Source organism: Triturus cristatus, chromosome 1_2 (assembly GCF_964204655.1).
Source record: "Triturus cristatus chromosome 1_2, aTriCri1.1, whole genome shotgun sequence".
NCBI lineage: Eukaryota > Metazoa > Chordata > Amphibia > Caudata > Salamandridae > Triturus > Triturus cristatus.
The window spans coordinates 198,610,360-198,634,055 of record NC_140580.1 but is presented as its reverse complement, the minus strand read 5'-3'; positions in this window follow the sequence as shown (position 1 = coordinate 198,634,055).

Here is a 23,696-nt window from a genome sequence, read left to right as displayed (position 1 = left end):
AGGGTCTGCTCTGTGTCCCCAGCTGCCTCGGCAGCCAACTCCACAGCGCATGGCCTTCGGCCCGGCTCTGCATTCAACCTGCCATCAGACCACCAGCCCTCGCTGTGAATGACCTCTGGCCATTCGCAGTGGGGGTTGTCCCCTTTGCCTGGCTTTGCAACCAACTCCTATAAGAGACCAACCCTTGCGATGGACATCCTTTGGTTGGAGTTTTCCACCTATGGCCACGTGCGGTGTGGTGTTGCTTGTCTACAAAGGACTGGACTGAGCCAACCCCACGCCATGCAAGGCATAAGGCCGAGTGCGGCGTGCAGTTTGCATTACATATGGTAATAAAATATTACTTAATTTAAAAAAAAAAAACTAGAAATTCGCTGAACAAAACAAAGGCTAAAGTGACATCTATAGTTAATATTTTGTAATTAAATCTTACTTTACATTAAAACAAACCTTAGAAATTCACTTAAAAACAAATGTTAAAGTAACATTATAGTTAGGTGAAAATGTCAGTGAGAATGTAACACTTTAAACAAAACAAACAACTGAAAATCACCAGTTATTTTAATTTCATCAGGGCTGTTGTTTTAGGGCGGTCCTGTAATTAGACCTCCTATCTTGATACAGTATAGGAGGTCAGAATTCCAATGCTTCTAATAGTGTAGACGACAAAAATAAGGCACGGTCATAGAATAAGTGGTTGTGCAGTCTGGGATAGTATTCCCTCTCCATCCATGGCACAGGGAGGCGCAGAGAGGAAGTGAATGTTGGAGGTAGCGGCGTGGATGGAGCAGAGTTGGGGCAGGGAGTGGGTGGCTCCGCCTCCTGCTGTTGCTGTGGGCTGTGACAGCAGGAGACACAAAAGACGAACTTGATCAAGTTTTTGAGGGCCACATAAATTATGGAATTATCGAAGAAAGGCAAGCAGGGAACTCTGGGTAGTTCCCAATTGTAGGCCGAGAACAGCTTCTTAATATGGAGCACCCTACAACAGTGCCATCCACACAATGCTAGAAAATGACAAACCCTCATAAAAATGTACAGCAAAGTCTTTAAGCATATGATTAGAACAGTGCCATATATGCAGAGCTGAAAAGTGACAAAAGCATTTTACCACTCCAGGCACAGTATTACAGCTTTGGATTGGTAAAATACCATCCAAGCCAACCTGGATTGAATACAAACAGCCCTTGACAAATGTGTTTCGCTTTATTTAGAGCTCTTCAGAAAGGTACAGCTTTGCTCTGACACAAGAGAGCACCCAATATAAGTCAAGACAATACCCTTTCAAGTATGAAGTGCTACATAAATTATGCAAAAAAGGGAAGCAGGGAACTCCAGGTCGTTCCCAAATTTAGGCAGCGAGCAGCTCTTTTACATGGAGCACCTAAAAATACCAGTGAAATTCTGAATTTGCTCACCTAAAATGTCTGTTCTTCTAGCAGACTTTTTGAACCCAGGATTAGCACAGTGCCATCACCACCAGGCTACAAAGCAACAAAGCCTATATATATTTGTATTGAATGTGTGCAGCACAAATTTGTTGCTCGATATTTTGAAGCTCAGTAATTTATCAATAGCACATTAAGTGTGAGGTGATAGTGTTGTGAGTTATTTAGGGTTTGTGGAGAGGAGTGAGTGTGTTGGGAGATAAGGGTGGGACAAGCAGTTGGGGATGGGATAGTTGTGGGTTTTTAATGGTTTCGTGAGAGGGGAGGGGACTGATGTGCGAAGGGAGATGGGAGTTTTGATTTTTATGTTAATAAATGTGTTGGTTTTTTTTCTTCAATATAAGTCTTATTATTGATTTTTTGTTTTACTACTAGCCATCACTGGTTAGTGTAGCACCCCACTAATCAAACCGGAAGCTTTGCTAACACAGTAACGTCAGAGGCGTAGCCTCACACCTGGCCAATCACAAAGCAATTGTCTCTATGATTCTTTCTTTAGTCTCTCTCTACCTGAGCTCCCCATCAGGTTTGGTAGGTTGCTTTACCCTACTTCCTTAAGTCCCCACGGGTTCAGAATTGTCAAACTGACCATGACCATGCCCAACACTAACCCCCTTCAATGGCTTGATCTTATTTTACCTGAGTACAACTCACCCTCCTCCAGTAATAGTTGTATATTTACTTCACTTGCCCTACCCATTGTAAATGCTGACCACTAATTTGTCTGCTAGCCTGGAGCCGAAACAATTTCTCTTTCCCATACTTAAAATGTATTTTGATACCTGAGGAGAAAAAGCAATGTCTTGTACCTCCCCCAATGAAAGCACTCCAATGCAAGGGTTTTTCCAGAGGGCTTTAATGCTGATGGAGGCTTGCCACTAACTGCGATGTCACAGGACACCACAGGAAAACCGAGGTCCTTGTTCTGAATGAAGCTGATGGACCAGCCAAAGTATTCTAAATTTTCATCACAGGCAACTAAATGAAAATAAAAATACAGAGTGAGGGGAAAATCCAAGAAGAGAGAGACAATCATAAATAGTGTAATGTTATTTACTAAAGTAGGCATAACAAACTCTCAAGTCACAGGATTGGTGAAAATTAATTCAGTAGAATTTGTGGGACACAGATTATGGAAAAAAGTGCACATTATCTATCCTTGGGGAGGCATTGCTGCAATTAACTCTCTTCATTATTATGTCCCTTTCTCGTCTGGGCAGGATAGGTGGGAGGGGCAAATTTAAAAAGTTTTACAGTTGGCGTTTTCACAGTTGGCGTAGTTTTAACCACATCCGCTCAGCCAACAGTGAAATCAGTTGATGGGTGAAAATTAACTGCAGAACCAATTGTACAACTTGGGAATACAGGGTTAGGAATTTGATGAATAAATGGGAAGGGAGAATTAGAGAAAGTTAAGATATATACAAGCAAAACATTCACCAAGTCCATGAGCATGTTGCACCTGTTGTGGAAGGAAGGTGAGAGTTCGGCTAGAACTAGCAGCCATCCAGACTTCCAAGTAAGCACATCATTCCCTGGGCTGGAAAAATGCAAAATGCACACAGTTAAAAAAAAATTATAATAAAAGAAAAAATGTAATGTATATAAAGAGATGGTGCTTCTGCCATTGTCCTTCTTGGGTGCCGGAATGAATCACAGAGCAGTGGGGTGGAGTATAGGCTGCCACAGTGGTGTAGCATTGACTAAGAGCCAACTTCATATCGATCCAAGAGAACCACACAACTAGCTGTGAGTACCTGGCTAATGACCTAAACAATAAAAACATGCAATTGTGCTCATCATCTGACAAGTCACAAGACCACAGTAACTTAGATATTTCCATTATTTGACACAAATATGCTCAGCCATTTTTTGTGCAATTAGCATTTAAATTATAAAGATATTTGGAAAATTAGACCCGCATGGGGTACCATGGAATTCAGTACCGTAAATTAAAAAAATAAAGCATTCTCATTGAACGAGAAGCCTTTTTCTCTCAGAACAGGTCCTACAGGATCAAGTTACCTATTTGACAAATTGTGCCGCAGGCCCAGTGGAACCGATCGCAGCAGCCATCTAATTCTACAGCACTCTGGCAGGGGTGGTGGTACCACAAGACCATACAAGCTTCAACAAATGATGCTTGTGTGACCTTGCAATACATCTGTGTGTGTGGAAGCTGTGGTACTGTGGAAGTACTTTAGGGAAGCAAAAACATTTTTTTTAAATAAACAAGAAAATTGTGGTCTGGAGGTTCATGGGAAAATGGCCTTCTGCTGGCAGTTGACTGTCTATAGGATAATGGCTGCAGGTCATGCCCCTTGGCTAACCCCATGCCTTGCACATCCAAAGTCTGTGTGTGGCAGGGAGCTGGATGCCCAAAGTGGTTTTGGCTGCAGGGTCTGGCCAAAGGCCAGGCCCTTAATACAACCCCGTCACACACACAGTCAAATTCCATGCTCAATAAAAGAGTTGGGTGAATATGATAAAAAAAAGAACTGAAACTCACCCAAAAATTCAAAGGATAAAGTATCATTATAGAAAGGTATGGTAATATGATCCTACTTTACACTAAAAAAGCTCAAAGAAATTCACTGAATACACAAAAGTGACGTTATACACAGGTGAGATAATTAGACTTTAGCTTGATTTTAAAAAGCCCAAGAAAATCAGTGAAAAAAAACAAAGGTTAAAGTTATGTTATAATAAGGCATTTAATAATATACAAAATAATGTTCAAAAACAAAAAAATACTGAAATTCACCAGTTACTGTGATAACTATAACTAACTGTATTAAACTATACATCACTCATGACGTGTTAAATGACATCAATGATGACATCACTGAAGGCCATTCAAGTGACATTATTGATAAAAAAAGATTTGTAACTTCACTTTCTTTTGAACCTTTGTTTTTTTAAAATAAATATTCATCAATTTTATGGATATTACACAGACAGAGCATACCATAAGGGGTCTTTCTACAGAATTTCAATGTCCTATTATCCCCATTAACTCTCAAAAAGATAACAAACAAACAATCACACATGTGGGAATTATAAACGGTATTCATAGAAATAGATACAGGGTAACAACACTGCATTCTCACCAGAAAATACTGGAGTGGACAGTATCATCTTGTGAAATCCTAGAACACAACTGCATCCAAGAGATATTGGTACAATAGAAATGAAAGGAGCACAGTTTACAGTATGTGCCCCTCCCAAATCAGTACAGAAACAAACTACCCCCGAACATCCTGCTTCCATGTGTGGCTACATAATGCCTAAATAAAAGTGTGCTAAAATAAAGCTTCGATGGCCCCTGAAACTAATAACCGTTACCCATATTTGTTATCTTCCCACACACATTCATCTGGAAAAAAGTGCAGACAACATTGCTGATGAGGCCGATAGATCATCTTTAAGTCTGTCATCCTTACATACATGGCGCAATTGTACCTCTTCTGCAGTCGCCAACTCACAGACATCCTTCAACCATGCCATAGCGGTGAGGGTTGTGGGACTAAGCTATGCCATAGCAATGTGTCTTTTGGCCAGGACCAACCCCAGTAGGACAAATCTTCTACTCAACATTCATGTCAGAGGGGATGGAGCAATCCCAGTATTACTGGTTGGATTTCCAATGGAACACTCCAGCCCATGGCCACCTTACTTTATTGATAACATTGTTCCTATAGAGTAGAGTTCATCTTCAAATTCAAGGAGGTCATCCAGAGGATGATCGCTCGCCACACTTGTAATGTTCGACCATTTACCCTTGTTCACGGATGTGTCTTTTGGAGTCTGATCATTTTTTAGGATGAAATGTTCTATGTGTTAATGATTGTCAGTCTCTCCACATTTCAAGGAGAGAGACTAATCTTCTGACTGTGACAATTGTGCCAGCTGCACTGAACACACGTTCTTAAGATACACTGACTACCAGAAATGCTAGATACTTTATTGCCAGCTTGCTTCTGATACCAATATAGGTCAATTGGTCTGGGTTAAGGTAAGCATCTTTTGGGTCATCCATCTCCTTAATAATGGTTGTTGCTGACACTTGTTGTGTTTCGTCGCTGCCTGTACCTGTTTGCAGATGTTGGAATTGAAGCTGTTATGACTGTTGGAATAGTGGTAGTGCAGGATGGTTTTGGGTGCTGCTGCTTCAGTAGTTGCAACAGGTTTCTGGAGGACTGTGATCTAACAGCAATGTCCTCACCGGAGGTTGAAGGCTGCACTTCAATTCTATCATGATCTCAAATTTGAATTAATTCATCTTCTAGATCAACCGTTTTTCCCTGTCATTCCGGTTCTTGAAATTGGGACATTCAGGGTTGAGAAAGGAATTAAAGTCGCCAGTACTTTTTGCACCATGAATCCAGCATCCTGCCACAGATGTACTCTTGGGAGGACACACTTTCTTTTTGCAGTCTTGATATGTGTTCAAGTGATGGATTAAGCTGTGGATAACAGCAGATGCTTGTTCATTCCCATTGGTAAATATTGGTTTCACCTTTTGAAAAGGTTTCTGCAGCAAGTGTGAGAATGGAATAGATAGGCTCATGGTACTCTCTTCCTTGCTGACTCCAGGGTCATAACCTTAAAAGACACTAGTACTTGGATCTGGCACTCTGTTAGCACCCATTTGTCTACCTTGCTCATCCTGGCTTTGTAAGTTGCATCCCTTGTCCATTGTGGTATATAATCATTGATAGGCCTGTACTGCTCAAACAGGTGTTGCAGCAGATGATAGGTTGAGTTCCAGCGTGGTGGTAATTCTTGCGTGAAGGATTGAACAGAGAGTCTATTAGAACACTGAGCACACTTTGTCAGCCATGGAATTGGCAATCTTCCTGCCATTGTCAGTGGCAACAAATCCTTTGCTGAGACCTCAATTTGTCGAAGATGTTGACAGGGTATGTAATTTCCCCGTGACGAACATCATAGCTGTTACAGGTTTTTTTTCTGGGGATGAGATCTTATTACCATACCTAACTAAAATGTCTCTTTAACGTACTCTTCAATATAGTTTTTTTTAAATATAATATTTTGCTACCTTCCTTGCTGTGCATAGCCTTGATAATGTGCAGCTGGGGTTTGGTGGGAAGGTCAAAACCTGCACTCACCCCCATGAGGGGACAAGACCCCAGCATGCATGGTGTTAGCCATATGCATCAGAGGTTGGCTGCAAAATCCAGGCAAGATCTTCTACAACACTCCACAACATGCCAGGCCATGTCCCCACAACCCAAGCAGCCAACCCAGCTGATGACGGCGAACTTTCTGATGTGGTTGACTGCAGGGTCGGACCTGCCTACCCTCTGTGTGTGGCTAAACATTTCTGAGTATTGCAGCCAGTCAATATGATCACTGAGAAGACAAAGGGAAGAAAAAATATACTCATCCAATAAGAGAGCCCTACTGTTCAGAACATCTGTGGGTATCCCGCCGGACCATTTGTCCAGATATAACTAACTTTTTAGCCCCTTCAAGCTCAACCTGAGCACCTCTGTAAATGCACATTTCTAGAAAACTATTGAATGGATTTAACACTGAATCCCAAATAAACATTTGATTGGTCAATGTGAAACTCTTCAGGAAGAAACTGAGGTGGATGAACTTTGTGAAATGTTTAGTGCAGATGTGTCAAATGGTGCCAAACGTTTTAGCAAACATTCTTCCTATGCAATCCATATATTATGTATTATATGATATATTCACCAAAAAAACAAAGGTTACAGGGACATTATAGTTAGGAATTAGAATTTAGAAAACCTTAATAATTCAGTGAAAAGAACAATGGTTACAGGGAATGGAACTGAAAAAACCTTAGAAATTCACTGAAAAAACAAAGGTTACAGAGATGTTATAGTATGGCTCAGGTTTCACTCGTACAAAACCAGAGAAGTTAAGCAGTTATAGTTAGCTGAGTTAACTATAACTTGGGCCCCCGTAATGCACTGCTTATGAACTCACATATTATGAATGATGTAATATGTGACGTCATCAGCAGTGCATTGCGGGGCAGCGAGATATAGTTAGCTCAACTAACTATAATGGATGAATTTCTCTGGTTTAGTACGAGTAAAATGTCCAACTAACTATAACGTCCTTGAAACCTGTGTTTTTTTCGGTGAATTTCGAAGGTTTTTTAAATGCTAATTTCTAACTATAACGTCCCTGACACCTATAGTTTTTTTCAGTGAAATTCAAAGGTTTCTTTAAATGCTAATTTCTAACTATAACGTCCCTGAAACCTATGTTTTTTTCTGTGAAAATACATATACATATATATATTACCTACTGGCGGTCGCCAGTAGGTAGTTATATTTAGGACCTAGTTGCCATAGGAAAAAATGTTTTGTTTTCCCAATAACTTTGGCACCGGTTGACGAATCTTCGCGAAAGTTTCAAAACTAGTGGGGCGCTCCAGTCAGCTCCTGTCTCAAAAGTTTTGGGGTGATTCATCAAGCGGGGGCCGAGAAAAAATGGGGGCCCCAAAACACGTTTTCCCCATGTTCATTTCCATAGGAATTTTGGAACAGGCTACAGCCCGAACTGCTGAACCGAATTACACCAAATTTGGCAAAAGGTAGATCTTGGTTCAGAAAGAACCCTTTTGTTTAATGGTTTAAATTCGTTCAGTAGTTCCTGAGAAATTAGAAAAAGAAAAAAAGTTTCGATATCTAGGGCCACGGTGGATTTGCGAACCCTCCCGTGCACGAGCTTCACTCTCATTGGCTGCCAACACTCCAAACCAAGAAGTGTTGGCAGCCATCTTGTGACTTGGTAGAATTGAGTCACAAGAAAACAGTAAAACTAAGCTTACAAAACAAGAAAAGGGGGCGTGCAACCCCCCTCCTGGAGCCCTTCATGGCCTTGGGGACCACTACCCCCCAAGGCCGGCTCCTTTAATGTCCTGGGGTGCCCGCCCCTGGGACATTGCTGTTTTGCTGTTTCCTATGGCAGGGTGGGAGCACAGCTGGACAACCTTTGGAGCAGAGTATATATATATATATATATATATTCACTGAAAAAAACACGTTATAGTTAGGAATTAGCATTTTCAGGGAATTTCAAAGGTTTTTTAAATGCTAATTTCTAACTATGCCTACAGAGATAGGACATGTGAAGAAAGAAGAAAAAACGCACAGAAAGAAAAAAAAGAAATGCAGAAAGAAGCAACAGAAGTCCTCAAAAACGTAGAAAAGTGAAGGAAGAAGGATAACGTGCAGAAAGAACAAACAGAAGAGCAGAAAGAAGCCTTGTTGCAAAATCATCCTGTACCCTCAACTTTTTCAGACGGATACTGGTGGTAACTGAGTCTGACTAACCAGTCCTAGAGCCAGTTCTATGTTAAAAGACACTCAGAATACAGTGAAAACAAACACCTACATACACTAGGGAACACTATGCATTGGGGTCCCCCTGTGATTAGCATTACCTCCTCTGTAAGCCCCTAGTATATAATAGGGCAGGGGATTAAAACTACCTCTTAAAACGTGCCACAGGGCGTGTTTGCACACGTCATCTCAGGCCCCGTCCCCTCCCTTCCCCACTATGTAAACATGTCCTGTGGCCATTTTAAGTTGGGAGATTAAGTCCCCTTGAATCCTGAGGGTCCCTAGGGTCCAACTAGCCCACTAGGTACCTCCAGTAAGCGCCACAGAGCTGCGTTGCAGAGAGGTGTAAAAAGTGGCACGGCCTGGACCACCTCTCTGCAACGCAGCTCAGTGGCGCTTACTGGAGGCACCTGGTGGGCTAGTTAGCCATAGGGGCCCTCAGGATAGAAGGGGAATTATTTCCCCAACTTAAAACACGCCACAGGGCTTGTTTGCACACGTTAACTCAGGCCCCGTCCCCTCCCTTCACCACTGTGTAAATACACCCTGTGGCCGTTTTTAGTTGGGAGATTAAGTTAATTTGAATCCTGAGGGTCCCTAGGGACCAACTAGCCCACTAGGTACCTCCAGTAAGCGCCACAGAGCTGCGTTGCAGAGAGGTGTAAAAAGTGGCACAGCCTGGACCACCTCTCTGCAACGCAGCTCAGTGGCGCTTACTGGAGGCACCTGGTGGGCTAGTTAGCCATAGGGGCCCTCAGGATAGAAGGGGAATTATTTCCCCAACTTAAAACGCGCCATAGGGCTGTTTGCACACATCACCTCAGGCCCCGTCCCCTCCCTTCCCCAATGTGTAAACACACCCTGTGGCCGTTTTTTAAGTTGGGAGATTAAGTCCCCTTAAATCCTGAGGATCCCTAGGGGCAAAATAGCCCACTAGGTACGTCCAGTAAGCGCCATTGCAGAGAGGTGTAACAAGGGGTATGGCCTGCAACACCTCTCTGCAATGCAGAGCAGTGGCGCTTACTGGAAGCACCTGGTGGGCTTGTTGGCCCCCAGGGTCCTTCAGGATTGAAAGGGAATTATTTCCCCAACTTAAAACGCGCCACAGGGCATGTTTGCACACGTCACCTCAGGCCCCGTCCCCTCCCTTCACCACTGTGTAAACGTGCCCAGTGGCTGTTCTAAGTTGAGAGATTAAGTCCCCTTGAATCCTAAGGGTCCCTAGGGTCAAACTAGCCTACTAGGTACCTCCAGTAAGCGCCACAGAGCTGCGTTGCATAGAGGTGTAAAAAGGGTCATGGCCTTGGAACACCTGTCTGCAACGCAGCTCCCTGGCGCATACTGGAGATACCTGTTGGGCTAGTTGGCCCTCAGGGACCCTCAGCATTGAACGGGAATTAATTCCCCAACTTACAACTGGCCAGTCTTTAATTTATTTTATTTTTTTAAGAAGGAGGGCTGTGTGGCCCCCCTTCTTTTTCTAATTTATTGGCCCTGTGGACCCCATCCCCCAGGGCCTGGACCCTAATTTCTTTTGTTAAAAAAAAATGTTGGGCCCTCCCAAGGCCTTAATCGGCCCCGGGGACCTCAACCCCCGGGTCATGGCCTTTTTTTTATTATTATTCTTTAGGAGGGGTGCTGCGTTGCCCCCCTCCTCAGGCCACTTATGGCCCCGGGGACTCCATCCCCCGGGGCCGGCCTTTGTTTTTCATTATTTTAAAAAATATATATATTTATAGAAACACCTAGGACATGCTGGACAAACCGTATGTACATATCACCATGACAATTTGCGGGATATTCATTAAAAGGCGACTATGCATACAATGAATCCACGTGGAATGTATTTACACCGCTAGTGAAGCTCTGACGTGTCTGATGCCCTACCGTGCCTAATCCCGGCACCCCTGCCGGTGGGTACTCTCCAAGTAGACACCCTTGTCGTTTATTTATACAAACATGGGTTGCTATTGACGGGCACATTTAATACAAACGCACACCAAGCCATTCAAAGGGGATTCAACGAAAATTCGACTAAACTATGCAAGAAACCCCCCTCACGGTTAATAAAAAACATATCCACCGCCGGATGTGTAATACTTTTTATTTTACTCTCTGGAAAGGAGACAAACCTCACTTGAGAGTCACAGTGTGCTCCTGGCTGAGCCCAATGCTGTGTTACACCCACCAGTGCCCACGGAGTGCCACACGCCTCTGTGTTGTATTCCACCAGCTAGTGCATATGCTATGATACTCTCTAGCCCATATGCACTGTAACACCACCCCGTGAATATGTCATGCCATACTTGCCTTCGCACGGGTTATATTGCCCCATCTAATGTGCCTTCCTCGATGCCTATGTTATAAGCACAGCGCTATGCCATACATAGTACAATCTGGGATGCATATCTTTGTCACAGTGCATATGCAACGTTACACTCCCCAGCACATATTTTATATTACAACTTTAGAGACTAGTTAAGTTACACAACACTGCCCTGTGCATATTACACTCCAGGGCGCACATCGCATAGCACGCGCTAGTGCCTGTGGTATCTCGTGCTCGCCAATGAATCTGTCATTGCGCACATTGTATTGCATATTATATTTCAAGCCCCAGTTCATCTTATATCACACTTTTTGGTGCATAGTTTATACCATAAACTATATCTAGTTTTCATTTTCAATTGTGCTCTCAGGACTATGTTCTATATAACACTGTGTCCACCTACCCTTTTCACGGGCATTACATTTTGCGATGGGGGGTGGAGGGTCAGGGGGGGTTTCTGCCAAGTGAGCCCGGAGTCACAGTCACAAACATCCTCTTCTTCCTGAATAAAAGTGAGATTATGCTGCATACTTATTAATATTTTAAGTAGTTTGCACAGACACACATTTTAAAAACATTAAAGTTCCTAATACCCACCTTCTCTGAACAGTTAGCTTGCTGCCCCATCCACCTCCTCCCTATCCTCTGTTGTCTGAATCCATGGACTAGCCTCCTCCCTCCTGCCATCCATGGTCTGATGTGATGCCACTGCCCTCCATTTAGCATGATGTACCAGTCCACTCCTCCTGCCCTCCATTGCCCAATTCTATGGCCCATCATTGACCTCCTGCTTAGCCTCTGTGCTTAGCTTGCTGCCCCTATTCTCTTTCCCCCTGCCCTCCGATGTATTTGTGCATGCCCCTGCTCCATCCTTTTTGCCCACCATGTTCCACGGACCTGCCACTCCTATCTACTCTGAGTGTTCTGTTGAGCTGCCACTCCCACCTGCCTAGCATTGTCAGATGACTGTAACCTGTCCCTGCCACCTCCACCCTGCCTGTCCACATGCCATGCCCCTATCCCCTTCCTCCTGTCCTCCATGGTACATTTTACTGCCACACCCTTCTTCCCTCCCTGGTCTGTTGTGCTGCAACTGCTCCTCCTGCCTGCCCCGCGCGGTCTGTTGTGAGGCCCCTTCCCCTGAACTCTCTTGTCGGTGCCCAGGTCCTGACCCTCCCTTCTATCCTCCATGGTCCTTTGTGCATGCCCCTGCACCCTCCTTCTTGCCCATCATAGCCATTGTGCTGCCACTAACCCTCCCGCTTGCCATGCATGGTCTTCTGTGCTGCCAAGGCCCCTCCCACCTTCCCTGTGTGGTCAGCTAGCTACCCCTGACCACCTTCCCTCCATGGTCTGTGTGTATGCCATCATAGTCTCATTGTTGCTCTCCATGGTGTGTCTTGTTTCTAGTGCCCATCCTGCCTGACCTCCATGGTCATCTTGCTGCTCCTGCCCCCTTGCCCCCAGCCCTCTGTTTTCATGTGCAGACCCCTATTCCCTCCCTCCTGGCTTGTCTGTTCCATTGTAATGCCCCTGATCCATCCCTCCTGCCCTTTATGGTCTGTTATGCTGCAGCTTTCTCTCCTGTCTGTCCATTTTGGTCAGCTAGCTACCATTGCCTCTTTCCCCTCTGTACTCTGTTGTCCATGTGCATGGTCCTGTCCCCTCCCTATTGCTTTCTATGGATTGTTGTGCTGCACTCCCATTCCGCATGCCCTGTGTGGTGTATTGTGCTGCTGCAAACCCTGATGCCTGCCCTGTAGGGTCAGTTTGGTGCACCTCTCCATGTCCCTCCTGTCCTCTGTTATCCAAGTCCATGTCCAAACCCCAATTCCTCCTGCTTACCACGATCCAGTGTACTATACTTGCGAACATTTTAAACTTGGTAAGAGGGAGATTTTGAAAAAAAACTGGGGTATTGATTTTCCCCTTTGAGTTACATTGAAAAAGAGGAGATTGTAGACAGGAGACAGATCAAATAAAGCCCATTTGAGCTTAAAAACATTGGACGTTTCCTGGCTGAAACAGGTCTGTTGGCATGTATGGTTGTACTACCACTGCCTCTTCCTTCTGCCCACAATGGTCTATTATATTGCCAGCCACAGCCTCTTTTGCCAGTCCTGTATTGTTGATTTGTTGCCCCTGCCCCCTTTTCCACTGCCCTCCATAGTCTGTTGTGCTGCCACTGCCCTTCCTGCCTGACCAGTGTGGTCAAATTGTTGCCTCTGCACTCTCCTACCTGCCTTCAATTTTCAGAGTCCGTGCCCCTGGCCTCTGCCTCTCAACAGTATCCCAATGAACAACTAGATTGCCAACATTCTATATTTATTACAAAAGTGTGGAACGCCTGACGTCATCTTGATGTAATCAAAACTGTAATACCTAGAGCATTTCCTTTAGAAATTACATATATGAGAGGGTCAAAATTATGGTTAGTGCTCTAAAAAACTAAAATGAGGACATATTTTCAGATAGCGACAAAGAACTTTTAAATTATTTGTAATCTTTATGTTTTTTTATCCAGTTGACCACTTGATTAAATGTTGCACCTAGGGGAGAGGATGTGGTGTTACTTCCAGAGCTGCAGACTTTGCAACTGGGGAACCAAGTTGGAGTTTCTGCTGCAGCTCAACATTCTGTGATTCTTGTCAAATCACTTAATCTCCCCATGTCTACAACCAAAATGAATTTGATCTTGTGTGATGTAACCAATACTCATGTAAAGCACTCCAATATCTGACAAGTCTACACTATATAAAACTGCAAATACACAAAAAATAAGTGTTTTGCACACTTCTGTCATTGGGCTACATGTGGACTACATTTGGGTGATATTTGTGCTGCATTTGGGCTCTTTTGTCTCTGGTGGCCATCTTGGGAGATTTATTTGTTATGAAGTTTCCTAATTTCCTCATTTACTGCAGTCTCCTCAGTAGTAAATGCTTTCAGTTTTTTACTTTGATTCCATAAAGAAGGTATTTAGATATGTCACACATTTGCCATAAATTCTGAATGTTAGCACTCTAGTTGCTCAATAGATCACTGTAGTAAAGCTACTGCTCACCAGGGAAGTCTGCTGCTGGTATTCAAAGTGCATGTTTCAGTGTGCATGTCCGAATTTTTTAATGAAATAGAAGAGGATTTGAGAAGTCACTCAAAATGTGCCCTAATTTTTCTTTCTGCAGCACTAATCATAATTTCTACGGCAAAATGAACCCCCTCATTTTGATCCTTTGTAAATTAAATGTTTTAAGTGTTACCACTTTATTCCAATCAAGATGGCTTCAGGTGTGCCATACTTTTGTCATAAGTAAGACTGTTAGCACTCTAGTTGTTCGTTAGAACACTCTGGGACATTCTGTCATTGGGCTATACTTGGTCTACATCTGGGTGATATTTGGGCTACATTTGGGCTCTTTTGTCTCTGGTGATCATCTTGGGAGATTTAATTGTTATGAAGTTTCCTAATTTCCTCATTTACTGCAGTCTCCTCAGTAGGAAATACTGTCAGTTTTTTACTTTGGTTCCATCAAGAAGGCATTCAGATGTGTCACACATTTGCCATAAATTCTGAATATTAGCACTCTAGTTACTCATTAGATCACTGTAGTAAAGCTACTGCTCACCGGGGAAGTTTGCTGCTGGTATTCAAAGTGCATGTTTCAGTCTGCATGTCAGAATTTTTTTATGAAATAGAAGAGGATTTGAGAAGTCAAAATGTGCCCTAATTTTTCTTTCTGCAGAACTAATCATAATTTCTATGGCAAAATGAACCCCCTCATTTTGTTCCTTTGTAAATTAAATGTTTCAAGTGTTACCACTTTATTCCAATCAAGATGGCTTCGGATGTGCCATACTTTTGTCATAAGTAAGACTGTTAGCGCTCTAGTTGTTCGTTAGAACACTCTGGGACATTCTGTCATTGGGCTATACTTGGGCTACATCTGGGTGATATTTGGGCTACATTTGGGCTCTTTCGTCTCTGGTGGCCATTTTGGGAGACTTATTTGCTATGAAGTCTCCTACTATCCTCATTTACTACAGTCTCCTCAGTAGGAAATACTGTCAGTTTTTTACTTTGGTTCCATCAAGAAGGCATTCAGATGTGTCACACATTTGCCATAAATTCTGAATATTAGCACTCTAGTTACTCATTAGATCACTGTAGTAAAGCTACTGCTCACCGGGGAAGTTTGCTGCTGGTATTCAAAGTGCATGTTTCAGTCTGCATGTCAGAATTTTTTTATGAAATAGAAGAGGATTTGAGAAGTCAAAATGTGCCCTAATTTTTCTTTCTGCAGAACTAATCATAATTTCTATGGCAAAATGAACCCCCTCATTTTGTTCCTTTGTAAATTAAATGTTTCAAGTGTTACCACTTTATTCCAATCAAGATGGCTTCAGATGTGCCATACTTTTGTCATAAGTAAGACTGTTAGCGCTCTAGTTGTTCGTTAGAACACTCTGGGACATTCTGTCATTGGGCTATACTTGGGCTACATCTGGGTGATATTTGGGCTACATTTGGGCTCTTTCGTCTCTGGTGGCCATTTTGGGAGACTTATTTGCTATGAAGTCTCCTACTATCCTCATTTACTACAGTCTCCTCAGTAGGAAATACTTTCAGTTTTTTACTTTGATTCCATCAAGAAGGCATTCAAATGTGTCACACATTTGCCATAAATTCAGAATGTTAGCACTCTAGTTGCTTAGTAGATCACTGTAGTAAAGCTACTGCTCACCAGGTAAGTCTGCTGCTGGTATTGAAAGTGCATGTTTCAGTCTGCATGTCAGAATGTTTTAATGAAATAGAAGAGGATTTGAGAAGTCACTCAAAATGTGCCCTAATTTTTCTTTCTACAGCACTAATCATACTTTCTATGGCAAAATGAACCCCCTCATTTTGTTCCTTTTGAAATTAAATGTTTTAAGAGTTACCACTTTATTCCAATCAAGATGGCTTCAGGTGTGCAATACGTTTGTCATAAGTAGGACTGTTAGCGCTCTAGTTGTTCTTTAGAACACTTTGGGAAGCTGCAGTAGAACACAAAGGAATCAACTGACAGTCTCTGCCCTTGTTGGATGTACATGTTTTACTGAGAATGTCAGACTTCATTCTCACATGACTGAGAAAGATAATGTGAATTTACAGAAAATATGCTCTCAGTTTAGCTTATAGATCACCTTCCAAACCTCTGCGGGAAAAGCATGAGAAAATAGTTTTCTCTCAAACATGATTCATGATATCACAGCAGAATGCTTTTTCACATGGTAAAATCACCTTAGAACACACCACAATTCCTAAAATGAGTATAATACCATCAACAAATGATTTATAATGTAAATAAAGTCTTAAAACCTTCTATCAACTGCAATGCTTTTTAATGAGGTGCTATCATGTATATTGGTCTCAAGATGGCTGCCAACACTTCTTGGATGAAGTACTGACAGCCAATCAGATCTCACGATGAGATGTGTGGTTAGGCTCCGCCCAGATATATCTATCTTTTTAACTCTAATTTTCTCAGGAACTACTGCACGGATTTACACCATTTAAGCAAAAGGCATGAGTCTGAACTGAGGACTACCACTTTGCCAAATTTGGTGTAATTCCGTTGAGCAGTTCGGGCTGTAGCTGCGTCAACAGGTCCTATGGGAAAATGCATGGGGAAAACATGTTTTGGGACCCCCCTTTTTTCTCAGCCCCCGCTTGACGAATCACCGTGAAATTTTCAGGATAAGAGCGGACCGGAGCTGGCCAAATGTTTGGAAAATTTCGCAAAGATTCGTCAATCGGCGCCAACGTTATTCCAAATAGAATGTTGCGGATTTCCTATGGAAAATAGGTCCTAACTATAACTAGTCGCCAGTAGGTAATATATATATATATATATATGGTTGGAGGAGAAAATTTTAAAGACCAAACACATTGATTGTTGGACTAAAAATGTGATAAAGTGGATTCGGTTTATAGATGACCTTTTTATTATTTGGCGAGGTAATAGATCAAGCGCAGAACAGTTTATCGTGGATTTGAATGTAAATGATATGAACTTACATTTCACAACAGAAATTAGTGCAAGCAGCATATGTTTTCTTGATGTAGAGGTATATATACAAAACAACAGTATACAAACACGATTACATCAGAAACCTACATCAGGGAACACCATTGTGCATAGAAGTAGCTTCCACCCCAGACATACAGTTGAAAGTATTCCATACGGGGAGATGCTGCGTATACGCAGAATATGCAGCAGCGACAATGACCTTGACATAGCACAGCAGGAATGCAAATCCAGATTTTTAGCTAGAGGCTATGGACAAAAAGTATTGGACCATGCAATAGCTCGCACCAAGGCAGCCCCCAGAAACGATTTACTGTTCAAACCCTCACGTAACAAGATGAAACAACAACAAAAAATTGGCAGTGAGAACGTCAGAAACAGCCCCAGACTCATTTTAACATATAATAATCAAAGAAATAGTATCAGGAAAATAATTAAAAGCAACTGGCACTTGGTTTTGAGTGATCCTGTTATTGGGGATAAAATGCCGGCCTCTCCTACTATTACCTTCAGGAAGGCATGCAGCACCAGTGACCATCTAGTGAGTAGCAGCCCTGAAGTTCCGACCAACTCTAACTGGTTGAATAAACGTAAAGGTTTCGTAAGGTGTGCAACATGCAAGGCATGCAAATATGGGGAAAATAAAACCATGTACCATCCACCCTTCAATGATAAACCCATCCTAATCAGTAAATTTCTAACGAGCAAGTCGGAGTTTGCAATTTACATATTGGAGTGCTCTTGTGGTCTAAGATATATTGGAAGCACACGCCTCCAGGTCCACAAGAAGATACTTCAACATTTACGGGCTATCACTAATAATGACAGCTCATACCCGGTAGCCCGTCACTTCAACGAGGTACATAATAAAGATTTGAATCAGTTGAAGTATTATGTAATTGACAATGTCCCCCCATTGAGAAGGGGAGGCAACAGAGAAGCAACTCTTAGACGCCTAGAAACCAAATACATATTTGAATTAGATAGTAAAAATCCGCACGGTCTGAATACCACTGAAGACTTGTACACCTGGCTTTAGAACTTAGATTCCGATTAATAAGAACAAGAATATAAAAGAAAATGCTGTGAACATATTATGACATTTTATTCTGCCCCCCCCCCCCCCTGCCAGAATACCCGTTGTTTTTACTAATAGTACCATGGGCTCATGGTACATAGCAAAGATTTGCACTAATAGTGGGTGTCACAGTAATCTAGCACTTTAGCACTTTCTTTAGCGTACTTTGCACATGTCACGTACTGTATTAAGACCTTCAAAATAACCATACAAGTGGGCCCCAATATAGATACACACTGATTATAACGAATAAAATGGGTCAATAACCAGTTACAACAGGGTAATAATACCAATTATTGAAATGATAACCCATTGGGAATTTTCAAGTGTTTTGTTCACATTATATATATTTTTTATAGACGAAATATATGTTTTTTACAAGTATATTGGTTTTAAGAAAAATATGGAATAGAACAAATTTGAAATATGGACAAATACTCGCGCATTTAAGCGGATATATTGCAAATTGGGGACACCGGCAGAAGTTTGGTCTTTTTAACTAATGGTTGTTTTACCAATATTTATCAACATATTTTTATTGGTTTTGTAAAAATATGTATTTATTTATTTATTTATACAAACTGGGTGTTGAAGTGTCTTAAAATACAAAACAAACATTTATTTAAGATAAGTGATAAATGCATTAGTACAACGAACAAAGACAAAGACGAGCAGTCTGTTGTCTATATTTATGAACACCAATAAGCACAATGTCACTTTAAAAACCGGGGAAAAAAACATGCATGTCATGTGATCAAGGTCTCTGGGTGGCCCGAAACGCGTAATGGCGGCATAAGAAAAAATAAACATCTGAATGCACGAAATAAGTGGAGTCCGTTCCGTTCTTTTTGGGAAAAACAAAAGAAGGAGTATTGCAATATATATATATTTATTGCACACGCTGTCATGCTCCAAATACTGGCGATGATTCACGGACACGGACCACTGGAATCGCTCTGATGTTATTTTATTTAGCAGTCGCCGTTATGCGTTTCAACTCACACGGAGTCTTGATCACATGACAATGCTGCAATAGTTTTCTTGCTATTTAAAGTGACAGTGTATACACAGTGTATAACGTGCATTGACCATAGACATAGAAGATATCTGTCTTATTGTGATTCCTTCTAAGTTTCAAGGCATTCAAAACAGTTGGTAATAACTCATGTTAAACCAAAATTCTGAAACAATATAAATATGGAAATATACACATGAATATACAAATTTCAATAAATATCGGACAATTGATCAAATTTAGCAGCACTTGAACCTGTATGATATAAAATGCATTTTGTTGATATTGGTTGTATATCTTCCAATACATGATATTTCTTAGGTGCAAGTAGGTACTTGAATGTAGAGTTGCTAACCAATTAATAAATATCTTTTTTGGTTTATATGTTGTACTTTCCAATGTTTATAGCACAAAATATTTGTCTATCTATAGTTTAGTATTAATAAATATTCGTAAATTGGATTCTAAACAATGATATATATCTAAATCTCAAGTACAATTCAAAATTAATACAAAATTAATTTTTTGTATGTCTGCCATACTGTTAAATGTCATCACCAATAATCTGAACTAGAGAATATCATTTGTGCTGGAGAACGTTGTGTATCATGAACACTATATCAGGGAAATCAACTTGAGCTTAATCTAAAAAGACAAAAGCACATTAGTTTTGACTGTTCAAATGGAAGGGCCTGAAATCAGCCTAGATACTGATATAGTGATATATCTAAGGATTATAGGACGTGGGCGTATCAATATAATCCTCCAAGATTTAATTTGGAAGGATCGGTAGCAAAATTTCTCATGAATACAAACAATATATAAATCATCAGATGATAATTTAAATAAAATCAAGTAAAATCAGATGTTGTTACACATTCTATGGGTACAAATCATGTTCGTCTAATAAATAAATAAATAAATAATACATACATATAAAAAAAATTGCTATAAATATGTAAATATATAAATATTTAAATATAAGTCCGCATATTACTACAAATATAAAAATGTGTAAAAATAAGGTAAGAATGTTAAAGTCATCAAGTGTAGTAACTGATGACCAAGATATTTTCTCTTTTTCATCTGATGATAATATTGAAGATTTTCCTTGAAATAAACAATTGATAGCTGATAACTCTCAAATGCAAGTGTATAGATCTTCAGTTGCATTTAAACCGTTCGGCTGTTTAGAATTCATTAGTAAAATCTATTTGGTTTCTAATCTGCGTAATGCCTCTTCCCTGTGCCACCTCTGCAGTTGGCAGGCACAGAATCAATGAGATAGTATTTTAAAGAGGCATTGTTAGAGTCGTGTTTGTCCCTGAAATGTCTAGCTACAGGAAAAGTGTTGTCCGTGTTGCTAATTGCTCGCAGATGTTGTAATATGCGTTTATGTGCCTGTAGTTTGGTAATACCAATATATTGGAGGCCACATGGACAGACAAGGACATACACTACATATTCCGTTTTGCAGGTAAGAATTTTGTTGACTTCCTGGGGCTAAAAGGAGTCACAAATGTTAGAGTATTTATTGCATGCTGGCAGGCTTTGCATATCTTACATCTAAAATAACCCTTGTGTGTTGATAGCCAGTTACAATTGTCAATGACATCAGAGTTAGTTCTTACTAGACAATCTCTCATTGACTTAGCTCTACTGTAAGTGATAGTTAAATTGTTGGGCAAATCTGCTCCTATGATTGGGTCATCTAGTACCAGTGGCCAGTTCCGTTGCAAAATCTTACGGATTTCATTATGTTGTTTATTAAACTCTAGAATTACTCTAAAGTTGAATTGTTTGGGCCTTTGGACAGTTGGTCCTTGAGTTACATTGTCATGGACTAGCTTATTATCACATAGCAGATCTAATCTTTCTACTGTCATTATTTAGCAATGGCACTGTCAATAGTTTTCAAAGAATAGCCTCTTGCTAAAAATCTGACCCTACTTTCAGTTTGGGCTTGTTTGAGAGTCACAGCATCACTGTTGACTCTTTTGAGTCTAAGCATTTCCCCGTAGGGAATGCTATTGAGAAGATGGCGGGGATGTGCACTAGTAGCGTTTAAAGTAGCATTGCCTGCAGTTTCTATGCAATACAATTTTGTTTCAATCTTATTGTTTTTAATGTAAACTTGCATATCTAAGAAATTGACCGACTCAGTACTGATTGTTGCTGTCAATTGTAAATTTAAAGAATTGTCATTCAAAGCCTTGATAAAATCGAATACAGACTGTTCTGACCCTGACCATATAACAAAAAGATCATCGATATATCGCAGCCAAACAATAATGTTATTTTGACATTCAAGCTGAAATTTTGTGTGGACCACCAGCTTCTCCCACCAACCCATGTGAAGACATGCGTGGCTGGGGGAGAAGCTGGCTCCCATTGTTATGCCCCTGATCTGCTTAAAAAACATGTTGTTAAACATAAATATATTATTGTTTAAAGAAAAAGTTACCATGTCAGTAAGCATTTGACTATGTGGAGTCAATGAATCAGATCTCTTAGATAAAAAATATTGCAGTGCATTCAAACCATCTGTATGTTGTATACTGGTGTAAAGAGAGGTTACATCAAGGGTAATCAAAAGATAATTCTCTTGCCAATCACATTTTTCCAAATTGGTCAAAAAGTCATTGGTATCCTGCACATATGAAGGTAACGATTGGACATGACCTTGCAAATAATAGTCTACATATTATGAAGTGTGTTCCAAAATACCATTGAGCGCTGATATAATAGGTATTCCTGGTGAATGTTCAGCATTCTTGTGTATTTTGGGGATAAAATATATTGTGGGTGTCACAGGATATTCTTTTCTTAGAAAGTTATATTCATCTCTGGTTAGTAGATTGTCAGTTCTCCAAGAGTTGAGGTGAAGATTGAAATTTTTGTATATTTGTTTCAATTCTGCTCCGCTACTTTTAGCATAGCAAGATCGATCTGATAATTGTGACAATGCTTCCTTAGTGTATTCATCTTTATCCCAAATGACTGTATTTCCACCTTTGTCTGCGCTCCTGATTACGATGGAATTATCATGTTCTAATTTAGAAATTAATTTGTAATAGTTCATAGTATGTTGATTAACTTTATTTTTAGAGTTCTCCACTTTATAATGTAGCTTTTTTATTTGTGTTGTTACTTGTTCATTGAAAATATCAATGGAATCTCTACCCATGATAGGATTGAAAGTTGATTTGCCGCGAAAAGGAGTTGGATGGGGGGGCTCGATATGGGCACTGGTATTAGCTTGAGTTGTCATTGTCTGTATAGCTGCTGTATTGCCCTCATCCCATAGATCTTCAAGGTCTGTTAATAATAGCCTGTCGGGGTCAGGCACAGGCGTTGCTGTTTGTACTGGCTGACTTGGATCCTGTGAGGTACTATCTATTTTTTTGTTCAACAGAAAGTATTTCTTTAGTTTCAACTTCCTAATACATCGATATACATCCATTCTCATTTTTACATAGTTAAAATTACTTTCGAGACAATATGAAAGGCCCAATTTTAGTATTTGTTCCTCTGCAAGAGTGAGATTAATTTTTGCCAAGTTAACAATAGTTTTGCTGTCAGTATCATTGAAATGACTTTTTAGCTCCTGTTCCACCGACCCGTGGCCCTTCGTCTGGGTCTGGATGCGGAATCCAAAAATCTACAGATTCCCGTTGGTTGGAGTTGCGGGAATCTGTAGATTTTTGGATTCCGCAACATGGGTTGTCCCACTCTTATCATGGAGTGATACTATGAGAAATTTTGGTTACTTGATATATCTTTGATGAGTTAGATTTACATTTGATGATTATCACCGTTATATTTGATTATCTTACTAAGAACTTATCCTAGGAATATCTATTGAATTATTTATACTCCATGACTTTTGGTGATTGCTAGAAGTACTTCAATTTGCCCTGAAGAAGTTCTTATGTTTAGAACGAAACACGTTGGCTGAGCTTTTACCACACTTTTTTATATTACAAGAATAAAGGAAATTAAAAGGACTTCATTTTGGACTTGGACTTTTTGTTGGTGCACCTTCCCTTTTGTTTCAATCCCTGCACATCATACCGTGCGCTGAACCAACTGACAGGCAGACACTGTACGCAGTGCATACACCTATACGACATCAACAGGCGGGCAAGCACCGTGCGCGGACACTGCATTGTTCAGAGCACCGACCTGCAGATTAGCACCATGTGCAGCACTGACAGGCAGGTAGGAACGGTGCACGCTACCAAAAGGCAGCTGCTCGCTGTTATACTACTCCAACAGGCAGCAAGGAACAGTTAGCAACACAAGCCAACGGCAGCCAGGGAACATGCGTGGCACCAGCATGTACTCGGGTACAGTGCACACTGCACAGTACTTTGGTATTGCCATCGGGACCTGGCCAACCTGGGGGC